The sequence below is a fragment of the Anser cygnoides genome, chromosome 3 (genome assembly GCF_040182565.1).
Source record: "Anser cygnoides isolate HZ-2024a breed goose chromosome 3, Taihu_goose_T2T_genome, whole genome shotgun sequence".
Lineage (NCBI taxonomy): Eukaryota > Metazoa > Chordata > Aves > Anseriformes > Anatidae > Anser > Anser cygnoides.
The window spans coordinates 84,705,998-84,730,370 of NC_089875.1; positions in this window are offsets into that span (position 1 = coordinate 84,705,998).

Below are 24,373 nucleotides of genomic sequence, written 5' to 3' on the forward strand. Positions count from 1 at the left end.
TCTTTTATGCTCCGGGCCTTGCTAATGTGATTTTGTGCCTTGCAGAGCAGAACTATCTGAGGCAGTGCCTGAACAGGGTGCTAAGCATGACTGTCTAGACCAAGGTATAACAACATGCTTAGTGACCTTCAATAAAAAACTATTTACCTTAGCATCTGATGGCAAATTTTAGGAAACAGATGCCTTTCCCTGTTTTGTTCAGGTATCTCCCACTGTTAGCTTTCACACTGGGATGTTCCCAACCACAGATCTGCACAAGGAAGATGTTCCAACAGAAAAATGCTGATTTGTCTGGCTTTTTTTTTTTTTTTTTCAGGAAGCACCAGCTCTGACCAGTCTTTTCTGGGAAGGGGAATTTCTCCTCCAAACATGTCAGGCTTGTGTATCTCTGGGGCTTGTGGAATGTGAGAGGCTCGTTCCAGCCCAGCCACCGCCTCTTCTGGGCTCCTTCAGTTTGGAGGATGAGCAACCATTCCTTGGCACAGGGACCTGGATCCTTTTCTCCTGTGCTCATCAGGAGTGCAGCCTGCATGCTCTCTGGCTGCTGCTGGTCTTTCCTGTGCAGCCTGTCCTCCTGGCAAGAGAGGAAGAGCAGAGCCAGGGGACAGAGGAAACGCAGAGTAAAGCCAACATGTGAGTGGCAGGGCCATCACTGCTTGCTACAGGGGTTGAAGTGATTACTTGTTTTTGTCACTTGAGACCCTTTGGAACAGCAGATCTTGAAGGAGCTGCTCCATCATCACTCCTGTGCAAGCTTTTGACCATTTTAACCATTGCATTATTCCAGTTAACTGCCTGCTTCATCTACACTGCGTGCTTGCAGGCTAAGTGTAGGGGGTTGTAATGGGGAGAAAAGGAAGGCAATGAGAGAAGGATGAAGTATACAGGGAAGGATGATTTCAGTTTACACCTTCTTCGCCTGGGACATACCTTTACGGGATGGTAAACATGAGGGGCTTTATAAAGAGTGGAATCAAAGACAGGTGGTTGTATTTAGCCCAAGCTAAATTTGCTAACCTCATGCATTTTCCTTTTTTTCCCCCTGGCATCTCAAACATATTCCACAAGGGACACCTATAGCTTGTCAATCATGTAATGAATTTATTTGAACAAACATCTTATGTCAACCTGAGAACTAAAAGAAAAGGGTCCTAGCTCAGGAGAATAAAGTGCAAAAAGTACGTAGAGGAGCTTTCAACAGTAGTAAAAATCAGTTCTCTTGAACAAAATTGTAAGGCTCCAATAATAGACCTTGATGACAAGTGGAATTAAATAAAACATGAGTGATGAAACCCTGTAATGTTTACGGTGAGGTAGTCCAGACAGCTGATTATTAACTGTTACCAAAACAGTGTCTTGGCAGTAGATATGCAGTAACCAGGATGTAGACTGGTAGCTAGTTTAAATTACTGGTAAAGATCTGTTATACTTCTCAAAGAATTCTTCCAGCACAATGAAATAATAGCATGAAATCAGTAATTATATGTGTGGGAAGTAGTGTCTGACAGATCATGTTCAGAGGAGGGAAAGGGGTTATTTCCAATTTCATTCTGACTTGCCATCTTATTGCTGTGTTTAGATCCACAGCAAAAACTTAGGGATAGGTTTGGGGCTTGTGTGCTGTTGACTTTAGCTAAGCAGCCATGCACATACTATGTCACACCTGGCTTGAAAGAGAAAAAAAAAAAGAAAAAAGAAAAAGAAAAAGAAATAAAGATGAGTATAAGCTATCTGGAAAGAAAACATCGTAGATCCCTAGACGTAACTCACTGACCCATTCCAGTCTCAACAAGACACCGCGATCCAGCCTCTCTTTTGGCAAGGAGCAGAGACGCCTGCCAGGCTCAGGGCTAAGCACTGAAGAAGCCCTTTGGGACCTGGAATATCTACATCTAAGCTAGGCAGGTGCAACTCACAAAGTCCTTGATCTACCTGAACGAACTGTTTCTGACCCATCACAGATCCACAGAGCCTTCACTGCCTGCTGCAGGAGACCATTGTTTATATCCCTTATTGACAGGCTGTTCTTGTAAAGGCTTGGGATCCCTCAGGGAGATCCACAGAAATGTCCAGGACTTGTCACCCTGCTACAAAACAGTGGTTGTCTCACACGTGTGCTGCCTTAAGTACCCCATTGCCTTAGCCTTCGTAAAGCTAAGGGCCTGCTATTTGCAGCTCCAAAATCTTTTCCTGAAGTCATTCAGGCAGTGTTTTCCAGACTCCCTTTGGCAGTATTTTTCCTTAATTGTTTTTATGCTATTGTTCTTGTGCTGTTATTTTCACGGCCATGCACCTGCAAATCCTGGCAGAGTTGTCAAGACAGGTCCTCATGGGAAGCAGCTCCCACTGCTGTGGGAATTGACCTCCTCTCCCCCTTTTTCATTGCCTTTTGGTTTGTAGATGTTAGTTTATATTAGAGAAAACCAAACATAGTGCACAGAAAAGTAGGCAATAATAATTATTATTGCCAATGTTGAAACATTTGTGCTTGATTAGCATACTCTGATCAGCGCTAATACCATCATACACAGGAACACCCAAAGAGGAGTTTGAGCGAGTCCCAGTGGAAAACAAAGGGTACAGGAGGAAAAGCATGACGAAAATCATCCTCATCCTCACCAGCTGCTGCTCTGGAGAGAGTCCCAGAGGATGACTGTGGTCTGGGACCTTGGTGCTGCTCTTCCCAGCTGGCTCTGGGCAAAGTATTCCTTTTATCTTTTCCCTTCCTCCCTCTCTCTGTTTGTTTTTGCTTTTCTCCCAGAAGAAGCTATCACAGCTAGAACTGACATATGCCTTCAGCTACAAACAGCCTGGTGGCTGCAGGGTCTGGGCCGGTCCCATTGCCACCCTGGCCCAGTTCTGCTGGTCTTGGTGGCCTTGGTGGGGTCTGCGGGGCTGGGTGCTGCCGGCTCCGTGGTCACCCTCATCCCCTGGCCCCGTAAACCTGCAAACCCAGCTCTAGCTCTTGTTCTGAAATTTCGATTACCCAAATCTGTAAACATTTGTCACCAAGATTTCTCGACACATCACCCTGACATCATCCCTAATTAATCCCAAAATAAAAGACTCATGTAGCAGTGGTTGTTAACCTAAGCAACCCCAATTAGATCCAGTCATAACTCATACTTTCCACTTTAACCCCAAATCCAAACCTGTTATACAAAATAGTAGAGCTACAGATAAGAAGAGTGGGCTCTGTCAGGCTTTTCAATATAAAGGTATATGCCCCTGTCACATTAATCCCATGCTGGGATAGGACACCTCTCAGGAAGCTATCAGTCGTCCTCATGTTGTCCTAGACCCCATCTCTAATCCTAACTCTTACTGTAAACTCAATGCTAAGCATTTTCCCTGTATTACAAGGGTTTATTGATTCAGTTTTAATCTCGTAGCTGAAGTGGACTACCTATCTGTGAGCAGTTTTGGGTCTGGCAGAGGTCATTGATCACCCTGCAATCACATCACAGCTGGCAGTAGAGTCAGGCTTCAAGTTATGGTTAGGTTTGGGGTTAGAGTCAGGATTTCTTTGACAATGGAGCCAGGAGTCTGAGCTGCTGCAGCACCAAGACAATACTGTTGAAGTAGTTCTGGGGATGTTGCTACCAGGGTCCGTCTTCTGCTGTTAGATGTAGTCTGGCAGTCATCCCTGGCCTGTTCTTGGGAGTGGGTTAATGGTTAGGGTTTATTTGTAGGCAAGATTAGGGTTTGACTGGCACTGGCCATTTGTCCTGACTTACTGTTAGATCCAGAAATAACTACCGAGTTATTTTAATATCTCTTGCAAAAAAAGAGCCAGGGAGTCTATGGTTACTTTGCTGTCTGGCAGGGTTTCTCGAATGATTTTTAGAATGAAGACTTCCTCCAAAATTTAGAACATGTTTTTTCACTTAAAATCCTTGCCCAGCCCATCACTGGGTTTATTATATATTGGTCCGCATTCCATGCCTTCAGTCCCTTTCTCATTCAAGCAATCCACCTGGCTCAGTCACACTGACAGAATTTCATACCATCCTGTGCAAACAGCACTCTTTTTACACATGTGGTGCAAAACCACAGTCTGAACCCACACTCGTTCCTAATCTGCACCTGCATTCACCTGTGTGATTTGCACCTGCAGCTCTCGACCTTTTACTGAGTGTGGGGTGAGCTGCATTTTTGCACCAGTGGCTGAATTCATGTGAGATTCATGTGGGTTTGTATTTTACTGGAAAGCATGTTCTGGTTCCAGTATCTTTTTTTTTTTTTTTTTTTTTTTTTGGGGTGGGGGGAGGAGGGGGATATGTAGTAGGCTTCTTGATATGGAAATAAAGGTGTCGGTTTTTCTGCATTTCTTTCAATGCCTCCGACATTAGCACAGATCTCCAGCAGCAGGCATGAGGTGCTGGTTGCTTTAGCCCATGTCAGATCTTCTCTGTACTTCACCTCTGTGGAACTGCAATGTACACAGTTTTCAAGACTATGCTGTTGCCAAACCCTGTCTCTGTCCTCCATGTAGCTCATGCACAAAGTTGTGGAACCACTTGCATGGGTTTACTTTCCATTCTTGGGCAAAAAAAAAGCAAACATTTACCACACTGCTCTTGGCTGGCCCTCTAAGGGTCACTGGATCTGTCTCACTACTTAATTTCAACAGTGTGGTGAAATGAATAGCCTTCATTTTTCCTGCTTCTTAAGATGCCTCTGAAGCAATTTGCCTGCCTGTTGCCTGACTGAGGGCTGGTGAGAAGCTTTAGTGCTCTCCTATTCCTGTACTCAAAGTATTCAAATAACACTGAATAACTCCTCCGGCTCAGTGTAAGTACAGGCCAAATTCACAACCCATTGATCATGGCATGACAATAGCAGTCACATGCACCCAGCTTTCATTAAGTAGTAGGAAGAACTACTTAATTTGCAAACTATATTTTCTCACTGCTAAGAGAGACCCCAAGTTATGTTTCTTTGCTTGTACAGTCTGTGTTGCCAAAGACCCCCCCCAGCGGCTCCCCGTCTCACAGCTGCCTATCATTTATTCTATACATAAAGTATGAATTAGCATTCTGCTCCAATTTTAAAGCTGTTCATCATTATAATAAATTGGATGAATAAACAACACATTGGACAAACTCATGCCTTTAAAAATTGTTGTTAGGTACCATAGGGTTGAGTCTTCTCGGCCCTCTTGTTTTTTCTGTGTATTGTTTTGTTGTTTTGATCTTTGCCGTAGGTCCTTTCTTTCCTTATTTAATACCCTTCCCCACTCTCAAAGGGCTCAGAGTTTTCCTCACCCCAGAAAGCAAAGGACAAGACATCAAATCCAGATCTCTTGGAAAACAGCATAATGCACAAACCACAGGAGCAATGGGTGTTCTAAGAGAGTCTTTTCAAATGTTAACTTTGTCCTCGGCTTTGATGCTTTCCCAGATGCTCTTCTGAAACATGGGGAATCTCTGTTGAAGGTTCTACCTTCTGTTTTTATCCTATGTAAAAAGCAGATAGTGTGTTCTTGCAAAAGTTAGTAGTACAGGGTAATAGAAAAAGTATGGATAAGGTTTACAGACTGGAGGAGAAATTAGAGCTGACAACCAACATGCCACCCACTTCCTACTAAAAGATAGTGGTTATTTGCTAAAGCCCTGAGGATTAAATCCTGGCATTACCTTTATATCAGCTTTAATAAACATCTCCCACAAACCACAACAGATCTTTAGATAAATTAGACTAATGCCCTGTGAAAACTGCAAACACTTTCTCAAAGTTAAGAAATTGTCACAATACAGGAAAAGCTGTGCTTCTTTCTGTGCACTCATATTGCTTCCTTTTTTTCTTTCTTTCTTTTTTTCCTGCTTGATGTAATCCTTGTCAAGTTGTCAGAAACTATTTCTGCTGTCAACATGGGAGCTGTGGCAAAAGGCTCTTTAAAAAAACACTGAGACCAGATGAAAGCACCATGGGTTGACCTGCGAGGTCCTAATGCTGGGGAAAATTCCCTCACTACTGCACCTTGGTATGTTTTAAAGGGGGATCATCCTTCACCTGCTGCCATGCACCCACGAATTATACTAACATATGGGCCAGCATACGGACCTTTCTTTGCTGATCAGGTGCCCTTCGCAGTTCAAATCCACGTGGATGCACTCTTGTCTTTCCCTGAAGAAGGCACTTTTGTTCCTGTTGTCTACCAGCAGCAGCTTCTGGCCCTGGCGGTCCTGCAAGAACTTGGTCCTACCAGGAAGAAGGTGGGCTGGCACTAGCCAAAGCCTCATGGGAAGCACATGAGTAACTATTCAGGCTGGTCAGTCCCATACCAGTCCTTGAGGCTGTGCTTGGTGTGTTGTACTAGCACATGAGCCTGGGATCAGACAAGACAGCTCAGTCCTAACCAGTGATGAGAACAATTAAACAGGGCTGGAAAATTCACAAAATCCCAGAATGGTTTAGGCTGGCAGGGACCTCTGGAAGTCATCTGGTCTGCCCCCTTGCTCAAGCAGGGACACCCAGAGCAGGTTGCTCAAGACCACATTTGGGCGGCTTTTGAAGGTCTCCAAGGATGGAGACTCCACAACCTCTCTGGGAAACCTACTCCAGTGCTCCATCACCAGCACGGCACAGAATTGCTTCCTGGTGTTCAGAAGGAACCTCCTGTGTACCAGCTTGTGCCCCTTGTCCTGTCACCGGGCACCACTGAAAAGAGCCTGGCTCCATCCTCTTTGCACCCTCCCTTCACGTATTTATAGACATTGGCGAGATCCCCCCTGAGTCTCCTCTTCTCCAAACTGAGCAGTCCCAACTCCTTCCGCCTTTCCCCACAGAAGAGGTGCCCCAGTCCCTTGATCACCTAGGTGGCCCTTCATTGGACTCTCTCCAGAATGTCAAGGTCTCTTTTGTATTTGAGGTCTCTGCATCCAACCATTTTTTTGAGAAAAGCACGGCTTGCCAAGAAGGAGTGCTGCCTTGGCTGGCCTGTAAGGAGCAGCATATCCTGCTGTTTCCTAATATCTAACATTAAAACCCTCATAAAGAAGTACTGAGCTGTCAGGGCTCCCAGTACTGTCAATATAGACGGGAAGGAGCCCAGTTTGGACTGCACTGTGGGTGCCCGACCTGTTCAAGTGATGTGAGCAGGTAGGACAGGGGGGTCCCTGGCCAGAGAGCAGTCCCCCTGTAGAAGTTGCTTTTGCAGGACTGGTGGTGGAGCTCTTTTTTCAAACCATGGGGTATGTTGCTGGCGCTGGATGCTGCCTTATGCATTGGCACCACTCTCCAGAACCTCTCTGCCTATAAAATACTTTGCACAAGACTCCCAGGGGGATGAGGATATAAAATCAGAATGAAAGATGGGAAGAATCATAAATAAGAGGGTAGGTCAGATGCCGAAGCATATTGAGACTGGTGACAAAATGACTGTTCCCATGTGTAAGCACAACTCTTTGCAGAACAGCTAACTTCTAGCTTTGTTCAAATGGTGGAAAGTCTCAGAATGGCATCAGCTCAGCCATGAGAAATTTGGGACATGCTGTACTTGGTGAGCTGCACCTGGAATTGATTGGCGATCACCCACAGCGTAACGGCAGGGCTGGCCTGGGAATTGTTTCCCACTTGTGCAGCTCCAAGATGCAAGTTCTCTCTCCGAGTCCCCAGAGAAACAGCTGCAGTAACTCCCTCCAGCAGAGATGTTGTGGAGATGATATGTGAAGGCATTTCACAGTGGTATGTTCATCTCCTACTCTGACAACTTCGAGGAGAACAAACCTTTTAGAAGCCGTGGGCAGTGCAATTGAAATAATCCATCTGGACAAAAGGGAAGGTTAGCAATAAGGTGAGGTTATTCCTTTTTAACCTGCCATATAGTCTATAATTTTGAGATGGAATGATTGAAGAATTGTCCTGAGCTCAGACTTAAAGATCATGATCCAAAGCTTATAGAGGTTGTCCACATAGGTTTCGGAGTAAGCACTTCTACTCAGAGATCACTGCTGTTTGTCAATAGAAAAGACCAAACCTGTGATCTGCTTCTAGGGACTGTTGTGGGAAAAATTAAACTAGGAGTAAAGAAACTTTAGGAACTAGAGAGTTCTAGGGGTGGTTTTCATTTTCTAATTCAAGCATTTACCAAAGTATATGAGATGCTTCATCCAAAGAAAGGTCTCAGCCCACCCTTCCAGGCTATCAGAGCTCCTCCTGATTGGGCCGTTAATTGTGAAAAAGAGAATGTGCACTCTTTTCTAGACAAAGAAACAAACATTTCCTACCCTTTTCAGGAAGAGATCTTTTAAATTTTTTCTGTTTCCTGTTTTCCCTTTCCCTCTCCTCTCCTCTCCTCTCCTCTCCTCTCCTCTCCTCTCCTCTCCTCTCCTCTCCTCTCCTCTCCTCTCCTCTCCTCTCCTCTCCTCTCCTCCTCTCCTCTCTCCTCTCCTCTCCTCTCCTCTCCTCTCCTCTCCTCTCCTCTCCTCTCCTCTCTCTCCTCTCCTCTCCTCTCCTCTCCTCTCCTCTCCTCTCCTCTCCTCTCCTCTCCTCTCCTCTCCTCTCCTCTCTCTCCTCTCCTCTCCTCTCCTCTCCTCTCCTCTCCTCTCCTCTCCTCTCCTCTCCTCTCCTCTCCTCTCCTCTCCTCTCCTCTCCTCTCCTCTCCTCTCCTCTTTTTTTTTTCCTAGTATTTGATACTGTTTTGATAAGAGGTTCTGTATATAACATCACTGGCTTTAATGGACATATTTTATTGGAAGACTGATGCAACAGTTCTAACCTGTAGTCGAGGGGGCACTTGAAGTCCAGAAGGTCCTTCTCTTGGTGGAAAGAGGACACAGAAGAACACATACGACAGACCAGCCCTCCCACCATGTGAGCAGTCTGTTCCACACAAATAATTAATCTTTGTCCAGATTTCTCTCAAAGAGGAACTAGGATTTAGCCAGAGTTTTGCTGAGACAATTGAATTTTAGAGCTGAAAACCAATCTCTTTCACACAACAGCAACCTGGAGCAGGGACACATGCACAAAGAAACTTTCTATTTCTTCCTCTACTTTGGAAATTCCTTTTTTAATCAAAACCACACTTTGGGGTATTTTACTTATATGAGTTGAGGTTTTTAACCCTTTGAAATATATCAGACTGGAAAAGAGGGAACACTTAATTTTTCCTAGCTTTTTCATTTCTCTCCATATTTTCTTAGTTACATCACTGGTGTTGTTTTAAAGTGGTTTGCTCAGAAAAGCATTTTTTTCCAAAATCTTTTGTTTTAAAAACAGTTGATTATTTTTTTCTGAAGTCGTCTTTTTTTTCACTAGTTTACATTAGCAGGGATAAAGGCTTTGCAGAAGGAATGAAACTCTGTCACAGCCATGCAAGCGAAAGAGACCACATGAGTGAAATGGACTGGGACCTGGAACATCGTTTTCATGCTGTTGTAGTTAGAACCAGCCTCAAAAAAAAGGCCTTTTCATCACTTAAGCAAGTAAGGCACATGGAATAAGCTCAAGAATCTCACTAACTTTTTAGTGGTGCCAGTTTTACTTAGCTGGTCCTTAAAGTAGAACCACACATTAACAACTCTGAATTTTCTTCCATTTCCCTGTCCATATTTTGTGGCTGAGAGCTTCTTGCCAGACCCACAAAGGTATTTAGGTGCCCAATTCCTATATAACGTCCAACCTGACAATGTGAAATCAAAACCTTTCAAACCCTGCCCAGCTATATCTTTCTTTTCCTTTGTTATTGTGAACTGCATTTGGTTTTTATGGCATTTATTTTTCAAAAGAGGATAAAACATTTTATCACTTATGAAAATGTGGTTACAATTTGTATACAGCTCTACAGAATATTACTTGGAGGTGTAACTCTTGCCATGCCATTTTGTAAACAGTCCATTTACTAAGTGTTAATGTGAGTCTCAGCAGGGTGCAGTTAGTAAACTTATGGGTGTTTAGAAGTATTACATTAATGGCTGTATTAAGTGCCCAATCCTGCAATTAGAAAACACACGACTAATGCTAACACACATAAATTGTCTCTATTGTCAGAGCTGTTTAGATGCAGCCTTGATTTGGGGACAAGAAAGCCACTGCCTGTTTGCAAACCTTGCACATGGGCAGAGAAGTGCTGCGGCAGGCATCAGGTGGGCCCTCTGCACTGGGAGCAGGCTGGGCTGTTACAAACTCCTGTCCTTCCCCCCTCATGGCACTCTGAATCAGGCACCAGGCCAGGCAGGCTTCTCCCTTCCAGCTGGGCCGTCACCAGATTTCATGTGCTTAGGAAGCAGAATTTGACTTTGTTACTTACACCCTGGTTTTGTGTCTTTGTGCCTTGTCACTGCCAAAGGGGCAGGAAGGATACCTGCAGACAGTGGCACTGGCCTGAGTTTTGTTCTCTGCCACAGCAGCATCACTGACACACTGAGGTTCGCCCTGGAGCTCAGGCAGCAGCAGGACTGATGCCACCAAACTGTGTTTGCTGCAGGTTTGGGCCACTTGCATTCAGGATGGCTCAGAGACACGAGGCAGCAGGATTAACCCTGAGAGCTCCTGGTGTTTCTGTCTCTCCAGCTGGTTTAGAGGTACCAGCACTGGCTCAGATCATATCAGCACATCTGTGAGACACGACCCTGCAGCCTGTGTTCCTGAGGTCCCATGGCACTCAGGTGAGCGAGTCGGCCTGCCCACAGGGCCACTCCACTGGAGCTATTCTGGCTCTGGAGCCAGCTCAGGTGTCTCAGTGACACCTCAGGGTAACTCCATCCTGAGGGCATGACAACTGTCAACACATTCCCCCCCAAATTGTGACTGACATGGTGTGCATTGTTGGCCCTCTTTGACAGACAACATTCAAGGGAGACTTTGCTTGCAGTTGTACAGCATAGCAGTGGGTCCAGCACATGTACATGAATATGTGTTTATGTATATTCACCATGCTAATTTACACCATCTGAAAATGAGGAGTCTGATCTTAGCATGAGTCACCCCCTTTCCACCTCACTGCAGAGGACACCCAGACCCAGCTAAGCTGCCTGGGCTTTTGGCTTCTGCAGTTGGGTGAGGTGAGCCCCATTCCCAGTGGCATCTCCAGGGCTGGACTGAAGACAAGATTCCCGACTGGCAAATTGGCATCTAGGCCCTTGAACCAGCTGTTGTTTCCACCTACTATAGATCTGCAGTTTTCAAACTGCAGCCATTCTTCATGCCATTGGAGTTCCTGATTTTCTTATTTTAGGCTTGAGATTTATTTAAAATGAGTTTTAATCTGTGGCCCTGCTACACGTAGTCTCAATCTATGTAGCTGTAGACAATCTAAGAAGTCAGAAAAATTTATTGTTTAAGTTTATGTGGCAATAAGTTCCTGATTAATGTCCGGATCACTCTTTTCCATATCTTGATTATGCTGCTTTGTGATACAGATAAATATAGCCCATGTATGCTCTTTATTCTATCTAGCAAATTACTACACAGAATGAGTGGATAAATCTGGCTACAACCAACTTCTTTGCATTAATTTGTCGTTGTCTTTTACATAGATATTCTCTATATGCACCACACCTGCCAGCTTTATAGGCTGGAATTTGTAATTACTAACACCAATAAATAAACCAAACTGCTGCCTTGTTTCACTGACCTCTCTCCTTCCGACAGGCTTTTTAACAGTCTCTTGCACTATTGTCTGGGAGTGGTTCAAAATGAATGGGATCTCCCACCTTATTTCTATTATTGATCACAGGTGTAATGGCCTTGCAGTGTCACAAGTCATTTGCTGTCCCCAGACCTCCTCACTTCACAGTAGTAGATGGTGAGCCTTCAGAAGGGCCACATCACTAAGGTTAGAGGAAAGAGTGAAGAATGGTTGGCAATAAGGATCTCTCAGTGAAGTAAACACACAAAATAAATCCACAGATGAGATAAAAAGAATATTGCAAACCAACATCTCTAGTATAGTATGTTTTTAATGAAAATGATAATTGAGGAAATAGTTTTTCTTTGAGAAATATCTTTCCCTAGACAGCAGCAGGAGACAGTCAATACCAGTAACGTCTAGATTTTGTTTGGGATTGGGTTTAATCTGCAACAGAGATAAATATAATATTTTTACCAAAAAAAAAATGTGAGAGGGAAAAACAGTAAAGATGAAAATCCGCAAAGCTTTGATCTTTCAAAATGTTTCCTTGTGCACTGTATTACCTGTTGAAACAGCATAACCTTATATTTTCAATTGGAAAAAGGACAGTGTGAGCCTGTGCATGTTTGTGGTCATGTTTTGAGGGAATCTGGTGTTTGAGGTTCAGTCAATATATTTGCATTTCTGCAGATGGCACTGGCTGCTCCTTTGCCAATCCTGTTGTAGAAGGGGGTCTTCAGCAGCAAAGACCTCTGCTCTCAGAGCACCTCGCATCCGTCTTCTCATTGCACCACCAACTGCAACAATTCTGCGAGCCAAATTGGAAAACAAGCCTGTCCCTAACAGCTGGGGCAAGGAAGGGAGCAGACATGTTGCTCTTGGCTGAAATGCTCAGAACCTAGGCTTTGCCTTGGTTGGTGCAAAACTTTTCTGTGTCAAGATTTGCTTGGCTAAAACTTCGGATATAATTATAAACAAAACCAAAATGAGTTCACTTACAGTAACAGGGGAATTGCAGAAGGCAATATTTCCCAGTCTTCAGGCTAGGAAAATGTGTGGCATTTTTTTCCCTCTGAAATCTCTAGGGACAACAAGAAGATCAAAAGAAAACAGCCAGTTTTTGTGTTAAAACAAGTGGGAAAATGTTCCTTAGTAGGCAGTCTCTAAACCTTCTTGATATTTCTCAAGGCAGGTAGTGATGCACACAACAGACCAATTAATTCTCCTTGCGAAAGCCCAGTGTGTGCTTCAAGAATTATGATACCATCTTTCTTCTGATTTTCTAACTAGCATTGGGATAGTAATTTATTTAATTCATCTTCTATTTATGGTGGGGAAATGTCAGTAAAATGATCAGATGCAAAATACAAGACATATGTATCTATTTGGAAATTCCACTAGAAGTTTTTATTATTCAAGGAATAATATGAAGGGGAATTAAATTCAGCCTCTGCAATCAAAAGATGTCTAATCTTATTTGTATATGTAAACCCAATAGGCAGGTGCAGAAGGATTCACAGTGCAGGCAGAAAAAAACCCATAGGTTTTAATGACTGATCTCCTTGTAAACAAACTGGCAAAATAAAGCTACTGTAATGACCTCGGGATTTCCACCTATATACATTTTATAAATATTTGGTGATACCTAAAATGTATTTTGAACATGTGTTTATTATAATATACTATACTAAAATGAAAAACAGAATAAACGCCAATTACTTCCTAAACATTTTGCCTGATAAATCTGGAACACGTTAAAAATATTTTAGGAATAATTGAAACATTTCACACATACAGCATTGATGCAGCATTCTTTTTTATATTTAAACCATCTGTGTGCTACCCCGTGCTTGTCAGATGGGCACTGTGAAAAGAGCCTGCTGATTTGCTGGGAATTGCTCTGGCTGAGGAAGCATTTGACCAGTATAACCACACAGGTCACAATTTATTAGCCAAGGCAGCGCGTCACAGCACATAGGCAGGTATCCAACATTAAACTCGCCTCAGAAAGCTGCAACCCCTACTGTTTTCCCCTGGAACCTAATCCAGAAAACATGACTTGAGGGAGGGTCCAGCAGAGGAATTGCATGATCTTCTGCTGCTTCATGGAAATGCTTTTGGAAGCTATTTTCTGGGGTAATCCATCATGAAACAATCATGGAATAAATGTGTCTTATATAAAGGTCCTGATCCTTTAACTATTCCTCCCTTGGCTCCTCTATCCACCCCACTGGCCTCTGCAAAAGTGGTCCTACTTCTGCCCTATACAGACAGAATATTCACATTCCCTTCCCCCACCTCTGTACTTTCAATGATAACTTTATTCTACGGAACCAGAAAATTATATTATGAGTTCATGGCCAGTCACCTGTGATAAGCACCGTAGTCCTTTTCATGCTTTCCGTGATGCAGTGCCCAGTCCCGTAAACACAGTTTATACGCATTTGCTTCTAAGCATGAACATGGTTTTGACTGCATTTGGTTGAACCCAGGTTATGAAGTGAGCCAGATCACCTTCACACATCAGAGTACTGTCATCTTTATTGCTTCCCAGTCTGTATCATCTGAAAAATGAAATCTGAAAATTTTCATTTGTTTATATGGTGTTTATGATTTAAATATAGATTGTGTTGGGTGGAAAGGAGAAATGAGTGTTTTCCCTTCCAGAAAGTCTCCAAACACTGATAACTGTCCATAAAATATTTACGTTGAAATCTGGTAGATTTTTTTAAAAATATAATTTTTTGAAATTTAATAGTCAGATGATTGATTCATCAGCCTAATCCTGAAGTGTTTTTTTCTTTCTTTTTTTTTTTTTTTCCTACTAGTGTTAACAGATTGATTTGACAAGCTCCAATTTCCCTGAAGCCGTATTAATTGGTACAGATTTTACTTTTGCCTTCAGTGTCAGCTGTTTCCTATACACCATCCTAAGATAAAAGCCAGGCTAATCAGCTTACTATTGTTACTATCTGTCTCATCTTTTTGAGTGCTAGCACAGCATTTGCTACCTGCCTAGAGAAAGAACAAATTCCTTAGCTACTGCCTTAAGAAGTCTTGGGGACATTTTATCCAGCCTTGCTGACTCAGATCTGTGTTGCCTTGCATTCACCCAATTTACTGTAAGACCAGAAAACATTTCATCAGCATCATATGATACTCATACTTCCTCCAGCTTTGATCCACCAGAACAGAAATACTTATTGAATGCATCTGTCTCATAACGTCTCATTACTAGCAGTTTAACCATCAACATTTAGTAATGGACTCACAGAAGTTCCTTTCGTTCCTCATGTATATTTATACAAGACATTTCTCATCTTACATGGGTTTTACCCTGGTTTTTCCCTGTGCAAAGTGTGTGGGGAGAAACAGCTTGTTGGTATGGCCTGAGGTGCCAAACGAGCTCAGTATGGTCAGGGAAGACTCTGAGGAGGCAGAACCAGGTTTGAACCAGGTTTGGGCAAAAACACTCAAACACCTTGTAGCTCCTTCCATGGGAATCTGTTAGAGGAGATTTTGGACAGAACTGTCTTATGATGTCAGGAGCCAATGCCAACTGAAAGGCTCTTATAGCAAACTTTAAAAAATAAAAATACTTCTTTTACCTCCATGTAAGCTGGCCAAATACTTTCATGCCTGACCACACTACCTGACCCATGGCACGAGGCTGTCCATGCTTTCCAGAGGCCAGTGTTTATTGTGGGGAAGTCCCAGAATTATCAGAACTTTCTCCTAGCAGCCTGAAAGGGCGAGTGTGTGCGTGCTTATTGTCGGTAGTTGACTGTTGAGAAATGCACAAGAATGCCATTGTCTTAGAAACGAAGAGCAGAAGAGACCATTACTTCTTCTCATCTGATCTTTTGTGCTTGGAGATGATGAGCTCTCACCCAAGCAGGCCCTCTCAGCTCCAGCCAGGAGAGGTAATCCTCTCACTGCTGGCTCTTGCTGAGCTCTTGGTCCTCACCAGGCTGTGTTGAACTCCCTGGGAGCATTTAGGAAAGCCAGGGATTTGTTGGCTCTTTTTAGGAGACGGAGCTCCAGTCACAGCTGGAGCAGAGGCAGGAGGGCCAGGAAGGGCTCTGAGACAAACAGTGATGGAGGGGTGTCTGGGTAAATATAACAGCATTTGCCCCAGACTGGAGATTTCCCAGACAAACGTGCTGCAACAGTGGACACCCCCTGACCCAGTGAAGAACCATGTTCCCGGGTCAGGATCTACGTACAGGGTTGAGCTGAAAGAGATAAAATGAACCCAATCCACCCATCTGGTGCTCACTGCAGGACCTCTGCCAGCATGGAGCTCCACTGGGATACAGGGCTTACATGTTATATTTTCTGCAGATATTCTTACAATTAAAAACAGGACTACAAAGGAATCTGGGAGGGAGCTCTTGGCAGCATGTTGAAAGCCCTTGAATAATTTTTTAAAAGAAGATTAATGTAACTGTTGCTGGTACCTCTAGGGAAAAGAACAGCTCCGTTTTGCAGCAGGCTGTAATTTGTAAATTGAATCTAATATTGCCACATAAATAATACTGCAGAGATTAAATCTGGGAAAAGGTGTGAAATGAGAGAGCTTCAGCATCTAAGAAGCAAATGCAGCAAATACTTTTACACTCACTGTGGAGCTGAATGTATTAACAAACATTTCTATTGTTCAAGTCAGCTCTCGTCTGCTAAATGAGAATAACATGCACTTTATATCACAGGGAAAGTGCCAAATATTGCAATTTTTTTCTATTTCCTCAGAGCTAGGCTCTTTGGTCTCCATGTTGCAGTCTTGTTTTATTGTTCCAAGAAGACTTTTTTGTCCTCAATATATTCTCTATAAGCTGTGAAAACTCCAACTTAATATGAAAGATTTATATTTATCCTGGCTGGGAGTGAGGTTGTGAAGCTACTAGAATGCATGATGTACATGAAAATATTACTGTCTCTTAAAAAAAATTAGTTAAATGTAAAAAAGTTCCACTTTTGACCTTTCATCTCTTGACACTGTGTGCTGTCCGGCAGCTTTTGCACAGGCCTGATCAGAGAGTGTGTGGGTTTATTGGTCTTTAGGACGTGCTCTTATAATACATTACTCACTAAAAGTAGCTATGTCTACTAGAACTTATAACTAGTAGAGCAAAAATAGTACCCCCTGTGTTGCTAAAGTGGTTAAAACAGTCATTTTCTGAGCTATTAGCTCAAATTTTGTCAAGGAAACTTTTCATAGGCAACAATGTCTTAGTGTTAGCCTATGGTCTATAGGTTTCTTTCCCCTTGCTGTGTATCCGTCACCTATGTTCTCATACCTCAAAGCAAATTTCACCCGTGGCATAACAGGGTAGCACCCGGGCCTTCCTTTACGCCATGGTAAATTCCAATACCCTGCTCCAGTCCAACATGTTGAACACCCCTTGTTTAGAGAAAGGGCATCTGTATAGGCTGTGCAGTGACCAGAGGTTGTTTTACAGCCTAGAGATATATATTATCTTGACTACCATAGTATCCTACCACTGGGATTTGAGTGTGTAGAGGGAGATGAGCTGAATATTATAATGGTCATGCTGTTGAGCCAAACGGACCATCTGCATTCAATAACATCACAAAAAGTCCAAATTTTTACCTTGTTTGGGGCAGTTGCAATGTTACAGTTGTGCTCTTTACTCCTGTCAGGATATTTGTCAATGCACAGCACCTTAGCTTTTCTAATTAGAAATGCTTGTGTGGTGTCAGCCCGAAAACCTCAAATCTAATAAATAATTACATGTAGGTCTCTACTGACACTTCAGGAGTTTCCTGAAACCTGTGAGAAGTCTGAAAATTTCCAACCTGGAACAGAGTATTTCTATAGTTCCAGTAGATGACTATACTTTTTTTTAGGGCTGAAAGACAAACCCTTTCCAAGCCACCCAAACAGCTGCCAGTCAATTCCCAAGGAGCCTCCAGTGTTTATTGCAGTATGCATATTATGATGGAAGATGAAAAAGAAGAGAGAGATTTTGTAAACACACATATCATTAACACCTCAGAGGATGTCCAATCTTCTGTCCAATCTGCTGCAACATAAATTTCATGACGAAAGAACCTAGAAAGTGTTAAAACAGTTACTTGTATATAACACTTCAAACAGTGACACTGAAAACAATCAAACCACCACCAGCCCTTTGAATCTGATGCACTCTAGAAGCTGCTTTCTTGCAATTTTTTTGCTACTTCTTGAGAACATCTTGGATTTTGCCATTTTTTTCTGAAGATGAAACAAACCCCACATGGCACTTGGGCAACGAGCCATTTCATTCTGGATTTTTGAAATGCTTGAAGTCCCATAGCTTACAAACATGAGAACAGCTGTAGTGGGTGAAATGAAGGGCCTATCTAGGCCAGTATCCTACCCCTGATAGTGTGAAAAGAGCAGAGGGGAAGAGCTAATAAGCAAAGCAAACATATGTGATACTTTTTGTCTGCCAGCCGCCCACTACCTGCACCACAAATATTTCTCAAGGCAGATGTACAGATGTAATTTTTATGAATTTGGTATCCCTTGATGGATTTTCCTCCAAAACACAAACTATTTGCTTTTTGTTTGTTTGCTTGTTTTTGTGAAGTCCAACCGTTTTGATCAATCCAGAAGGTAGGAAGGAGAACGAAACATGGCACAGGATGGGAAGGGAATCCAGGCCACACAGCTGTGAATTGTTTTGGAAGAATTTTTCAGCTTCTTGTTAAATATCAGCTGACATTTTCAGAGTCTCTAAAAGCAATATGCAGGCTACAGTTACTTCAGACTCACTCCTTTGATAACTTTTTGTATGTCCTCCATTCCCCCATTATTTACTGTATTTGGTTAGTACTGTACATTTCCCCCAAACTAATAAACAAAGGTTAACCAAACAGCTGTTTTTCTGAGTTTTGGAGTGGGGAAAAACAACCTAGTGGAAAGGCCTTGTCTTGTTAGTCCACTCTTGGTATGCTCTGGGTATCCAAAAAATGAATACCAGCCCCTGATGCTCACTGCATGCCTTCCATGGGAGAGTTTCAGGACATCCGATGAAGTCCATCCATCCTTTCTGTCTGTACCCTCCAGGACGAAAGTTTGGAAGATGGTGTGCCTCCAAGTAGAGATTTTCACTGTGATAGGTAAAGCAAACCTGCTCTGCACCATACCTCCTGTTTTTTGGAGCTAATGGGGAAGGGAGCATGGATTTAGCTCTGTGTTGTACATCCTTTTTCCAAGGTTAGAAGCGAGGGGCAGTAGAAGACAATAGTTCTGCTCCAGCATAGGGGTGTCTGTTGTGAGTGGTCCTTAGTTAATCCTCCTGTCATAATTACCCCTGGGCATCTAGATGGGTTCTATCTGTCTTCTAGCCTTGCTGATCAAATCATACCATGTCTCCGAGAGACCAATATTCATAAAAGACCCCCTTCTCACTTGCTTAATGCAGAATCACTCCTCCTCTCCCTCCCCCCTGAAAAGAAAAAGGAGGGAAAAAAAAAGAGACAAGAAAGACATAAAAATTCAAAGTTCATCTAAACCTATCAACATGTGCATAACGCATGTCTGTGCCTATTAATCACTGCTGGGGAAACACAAAGCCACAATGGCATTATGGAAAAGACAACAGATCATTCCAAAGCCATATGGCCACCACCATTGATCCTGACATCCAGGAATCAGTGAATGATCTTGACTGGTAAGAATGTAGAGTGAGAGCCAATATTATAACTTCACTGCTCCTACAGACTGTGGGGAAATACGTTTGGAGAGTAATGCAAAACTGCAACAAAGGGCACATGGATGTGCTATCAATATTTGCTATCAAAGGATCTCATCATGTGGTATGATGTGCTTTAAGAGTGATTACAGTAACTTAGAAAAAAAATTGTATTACCGCATTTGTTCCTTAATAAATCTGGTTTTTAACTGAATCCTGAATGAGTTGGAACAGTAAGTTACATGGACAATCCTCCAAATCCTTGTACTAGTACATGATCCCATTTATTCGGGTAGGAATATTTACATATATATACTAGCAATTGTTAAGAAAAAAAAATAATTGTCACCGTTTCAAGAGTGTTTACAGTAAAAGCACTGAATATCACAACTGGGTGCAAGACTCAACATCTACATTTGGGGCCCTTCATTGGCTCAGAAACAAGATTGGGAATTTCCAGCTAGCATAGCAGGCTCTAAATGTCTTCAACCATTTTTATAAGCTGTGTCAGAAAGTAGGTGGTCTGTGACATGGTCTTTAAATGCAGTGGGCCAGATACTCAGCTGGTATTAATTGTCACTCCTTTGTCTTTGAGAGCATCAGGCCAATTTAACCCAGCATAGGATCTGGCTCAGCATGGTCCTTTCCACACTGTCTGTTTAATCTGTTTAAATCCAAGTTAATCTGGAGTAGCTTTCAGTATCACTTAAAAGTACCTCAAGGAACAAACTTTCCTTTCCAAGGATGAAATAACGTGCAGAGATTTTTATTTTTATTTTTTATAAATTAGGCTTTCAAAAGCTGATCTCCCACGCTGCGGAAGCATCCTGCAGTCTTCAGTTCTTGGCTGGCACAGAAAAAGAGTCTAAATTTGAGTCTCTTACTTCACCATCCCAGACCTCAGGAAAATTTGGATTTGGCCTCTGCGTAATCTTCAGTTAAAAAAGTCATATAAATAGATAGGAGTTTGCCCTATTACAAACTGCTGTTAACCTCTTTGGGCCAGATATGCAGTGAAAATGGAATGCCGAGGTAAGAAACCTTCCCCTTTTTTGACATTTGTGTGTGCAGCTCTGGGCTGCAGAGAAATGTCACTCTCCTTTCAGGTTTCACCATGTGCATGCAATATTCTCATCAGGTTGGCACCTACATCTTTCTCCTGTGCAAAACTTGTAGATTTTGTTCATTTCTCCAGCCGATTCAAGCTAGTGGATGTGAGACATGAATTCAAATGCCCACCACTCCCAGGAGCACACTCCAGAGCTTGAAGTATTATGGAAAGGGATGCTTTGACTGCACCACCGCTGCATATATTAAAACATTCAACAGAGTTTCAGTCTGGGAAAATGAGAACTCTCCTGCTCCTGCCTGAAGGTTATCACAGGCCAGAGACTATTTTCAGAAGGTAGCTGCAGCCACCCTGTTTGGGGGAAAAACATAGCGAAGCTGAACATGACTCTTCTAATGACTTTTGTGCTCAGGACTAGAGACGTGTCTCTGACATCTTTCATATACTAGAGTAAATGCCCTTATTTTCTTGTATTAGAGCCATTTTGGTTTGCATAAACTACTGAAGTAGCCAATGGAGTGTTGTCTAAAGGCAAACCTTTCCCTCCCACACTTGGCTGCCACGAGGGGAGGTATGCCCGAGCACCGACGTGATGAATTGCACCCAAACATCCTGCTCCTGTGTCCTGGCAAAGGAGCACAGCAGTGAAGCTGGAGCAGGGCAGGAAAATAGCTCCAGGTGCAGATTTCTAGGGAATGCTTGTTCGGGCCCTCCTTGGGCTGTGTTAACCCTGGCAAGGCACATGCAGCTATGGCCATGATGCTCCCTGCTTTGGAAATACATCAGTCTGCCCTCATGCTGCCGATGCAGCCTACATATGGTGAAATACCAAAGCTGGCTAATACTGTAATACTGTTGTTGCCAGGTGCTTGAGCAGGGAGCACTCTGCATCACACAGTTAAACTGGGTTGTTTCTGTATCCCAGAGGCAGGAACTATGCATGTGCATCCCTTTGGCTGGCTATCAGGCAAGAATGCATGAAAATTAAACAAATTACTGGCTATTACAAGAAACATATTTCACTAATTGGCTTGTAGGGGCAACATTTTATTGGGCAACAGCTATCAATAGGCAAAGTGTGTCACTTGTTTAATATTAGAACTTTATTCTAGCCTAAGGGAAAGGAAAGACTAAAGGATCAAGGAGACAAATGAAAAACAAACATGGAAAGCTGCAAAGTTAAAAACACTGAGGGGAGGAAGCCACAAGGGAACAGGATTAGATTTCAGAGTCTCCAAAAGTGAGCACCAGGATCTTTCTTGTAAATTAATTCCACACTTAATTTTTTGAATTCTTTCTTACTTTTTCAGACTCCAGCCAAAACTAAGTCAGATGAAATGTTATAGGAGACTGGCATCCTGGGATGTAGTGGTAAACTAGTTTACTTTCACAGTTTCCTTTCATATGTAGATTAAGCACTGCATTTTCTTTTGTCATTGCTTGCAAAGATCTGAGTTTCCTTCCTAAGGCATCATCTTTTATTAATCAGCTTATCCACAACAGAGTCCAAAGAGACTGGAAATGGGTTCAGACAGATGTTGATAAATGTCTTAAGTTTCTTATAAACTAAATCAAGGCCAGCCATGTTTTATTAATAAGCTAACCTTCAAACATACTTTGCCCTCTGTATACTGTATCACACTTTATATGCCATCCTGTTTACACTGCTTGTCCCAATTTTATTCAAGGCTGTTAACATCCTTTACTTAAGAAGGCAAACCCCAATGTATATGTATAATGCTGTCATAAAGGGTAAATATTATCATCTGCAAAAGTACATGCTACATACCAGGTATGGTAAGAATTTGGAAAGACTTATTCCTTCATTGATACATCTCCTTTCCTGCAATGTTGCTGGCCAAACATCCTTAACCAGCATGCAGCTTAGCTGATACTATCACCTTGCCATGGAAAACAGACTTTTGTTAAGTCCTTGAAGATTTTCCCCCTGTCCAGCAGCATTGCTGTGGAGCGGACACTGGATCACACTATCCCACTTCTAAGAGCCTGTCCTTAGCCAGGAAAGATGAGAAAACCACAGACTGTTCCAGCCCAGAAGAAAGACAACATTCAGTCTCCTAGGGTCCCAAGTCCTTCAGCTGTGGCAAAGCATGAAGCCGACACCTGAACATGCATTTTGGTTTTATAGACCATTAACATCCTTCATATAAATTATAACCACTTAGAATGACATTTCTATGAAAGAACTGCATGAATCCACAAATGACTGTGTAAGCCCTGTGTGACCAGGATGATCTGTGAAACTGAAGGACCTGTATAGTATTGCCAATGAAAAGTTCAATGAGGGGGACAGATGACAGCCCAAGGTAAATATTTGGTGGGCTGGGGAGTGGTCTCTGGCTTAAAATGTTAGGGAAATGTTGATCCAGATGGCTCCCCGTGACATGAACTGTGAATATGATTGGTGACATTATTACTATCCCAAACCCCTAAATTATTTTAGGAAAGGAAGGAAACAGGAAATCCCCCCAAATGGCTTCTGACAATTCATTTTTTAACCTCCCTCAAGAAGTTAGTATTTTAAAGGCATGACAATGTTACTGAAGGAAACATTACTGAAATTACAGGAACATGCCTGGAAAGAGGTGTCATGCAATATGCCTTACAGTATGATTTCTACAGGGGGGTTGTAGTGCTCATCAAGTTCAGCTGTGGAATGCTTTTGCAGAATCAGCCTTCATTAGAAAGCAGATGACACAGAGACTATTTTCAAGAGGCATCTTTTCTTTGTGGTGGTGTTTTATGAAATTTTAGGCTTCTACAAACTCATTTTTCAGATGTGCCAAGCATTTAATCTTTCATTAAAGTATTATATGAGGTGAGAGAGCTCATGATTTTGAAAAACAAAAATCCACTACCCTGGGCAAAATCCTGCCTGTATTGTAGTTGATTAAATTTTTATCATTGAGGTAAAAACTAAAATGCAGGTTTTTTTTTTGTCGTTGTTTTTTAAATCAGCGATGAGGTTTGCACTGTCTTCACTAAGGTCAGGAATTAACTTTAAGCAAGGCACAAAGAAAAAGACATTTACAGCCAGAGGCCCCTCTTGTAAATATGGCTCTAGTGTATGCAGCTGAGAACAGGATGTTCACACAGGCACAAAATCCCAAGTAACATGTATCATGAAACACTTCCCATTAGGTCAGAGTTGCAGTGCTGATTCATTAAAATGCAAAGCGTTGCACTCAAACTTCAGCTTTCAGATGTGACGTTCTGAAAAATGCACCTTTGTGCCTGAAATAGCCCAAAGTCCTGTCCTGTCTTTTCTTCCCCTTCCCCTCTTGAGTTTCTTACAAAATCTTCCTATGGGAAAAGTCATAAGAAGATATGCAGAATTCAAGCGGAGGAGCTTGAAAATCAGCAAATAATTTATCTCAGTGGAGGGGGGAACCGTGAAAGATCTGAAAAGACCATTGGATAATTAAAGTGATACATGATTGGAAAATTATTTCTGACTGTGTCAATTAGGCGTCTGTTAAAGGCTTTAACAGAAACTAATAAACTGTGGAGAAAAGAGAAAAAAAATCAGAAAGATGTCCCAATTTACTAGATCTATTGTTTCACAAATGTGTTTTCCATTGTATCTCAGTATGCTAAAACACTTTAAACCTCTCACTCTTGTCAGGTTCTTGCATAAAGGATCCCCTCTGCTCTCTAGGTGCTTTCTGACAAGTGCATGATTCCTCTTTGCTGACCAGCCTCAAACCTCAGTGAAGCTAATGGGAAATCAGGAAGGTCCTTCACCAGGCAGGTTTGGGCCCAGAGGCACAAATGAAAATATTTTCACCATCTTTATCGTGTCCAAGAGATGAAAGGAGAAATTTCAGTGGCGCTTAACACAAGCCCTGTAGACTCCATATTCTCGGCCTTCTGCAGAACATGCAAATCCTATGTGCCAATTCCTCTTATTTTTATTGTAGCTGATGAAAGTTCCCAGAGTGGAGAATTATGAGATTTGAACTACCACAGTTCCTGTGCAAAAACTCTCTAAAATTCAGTTTT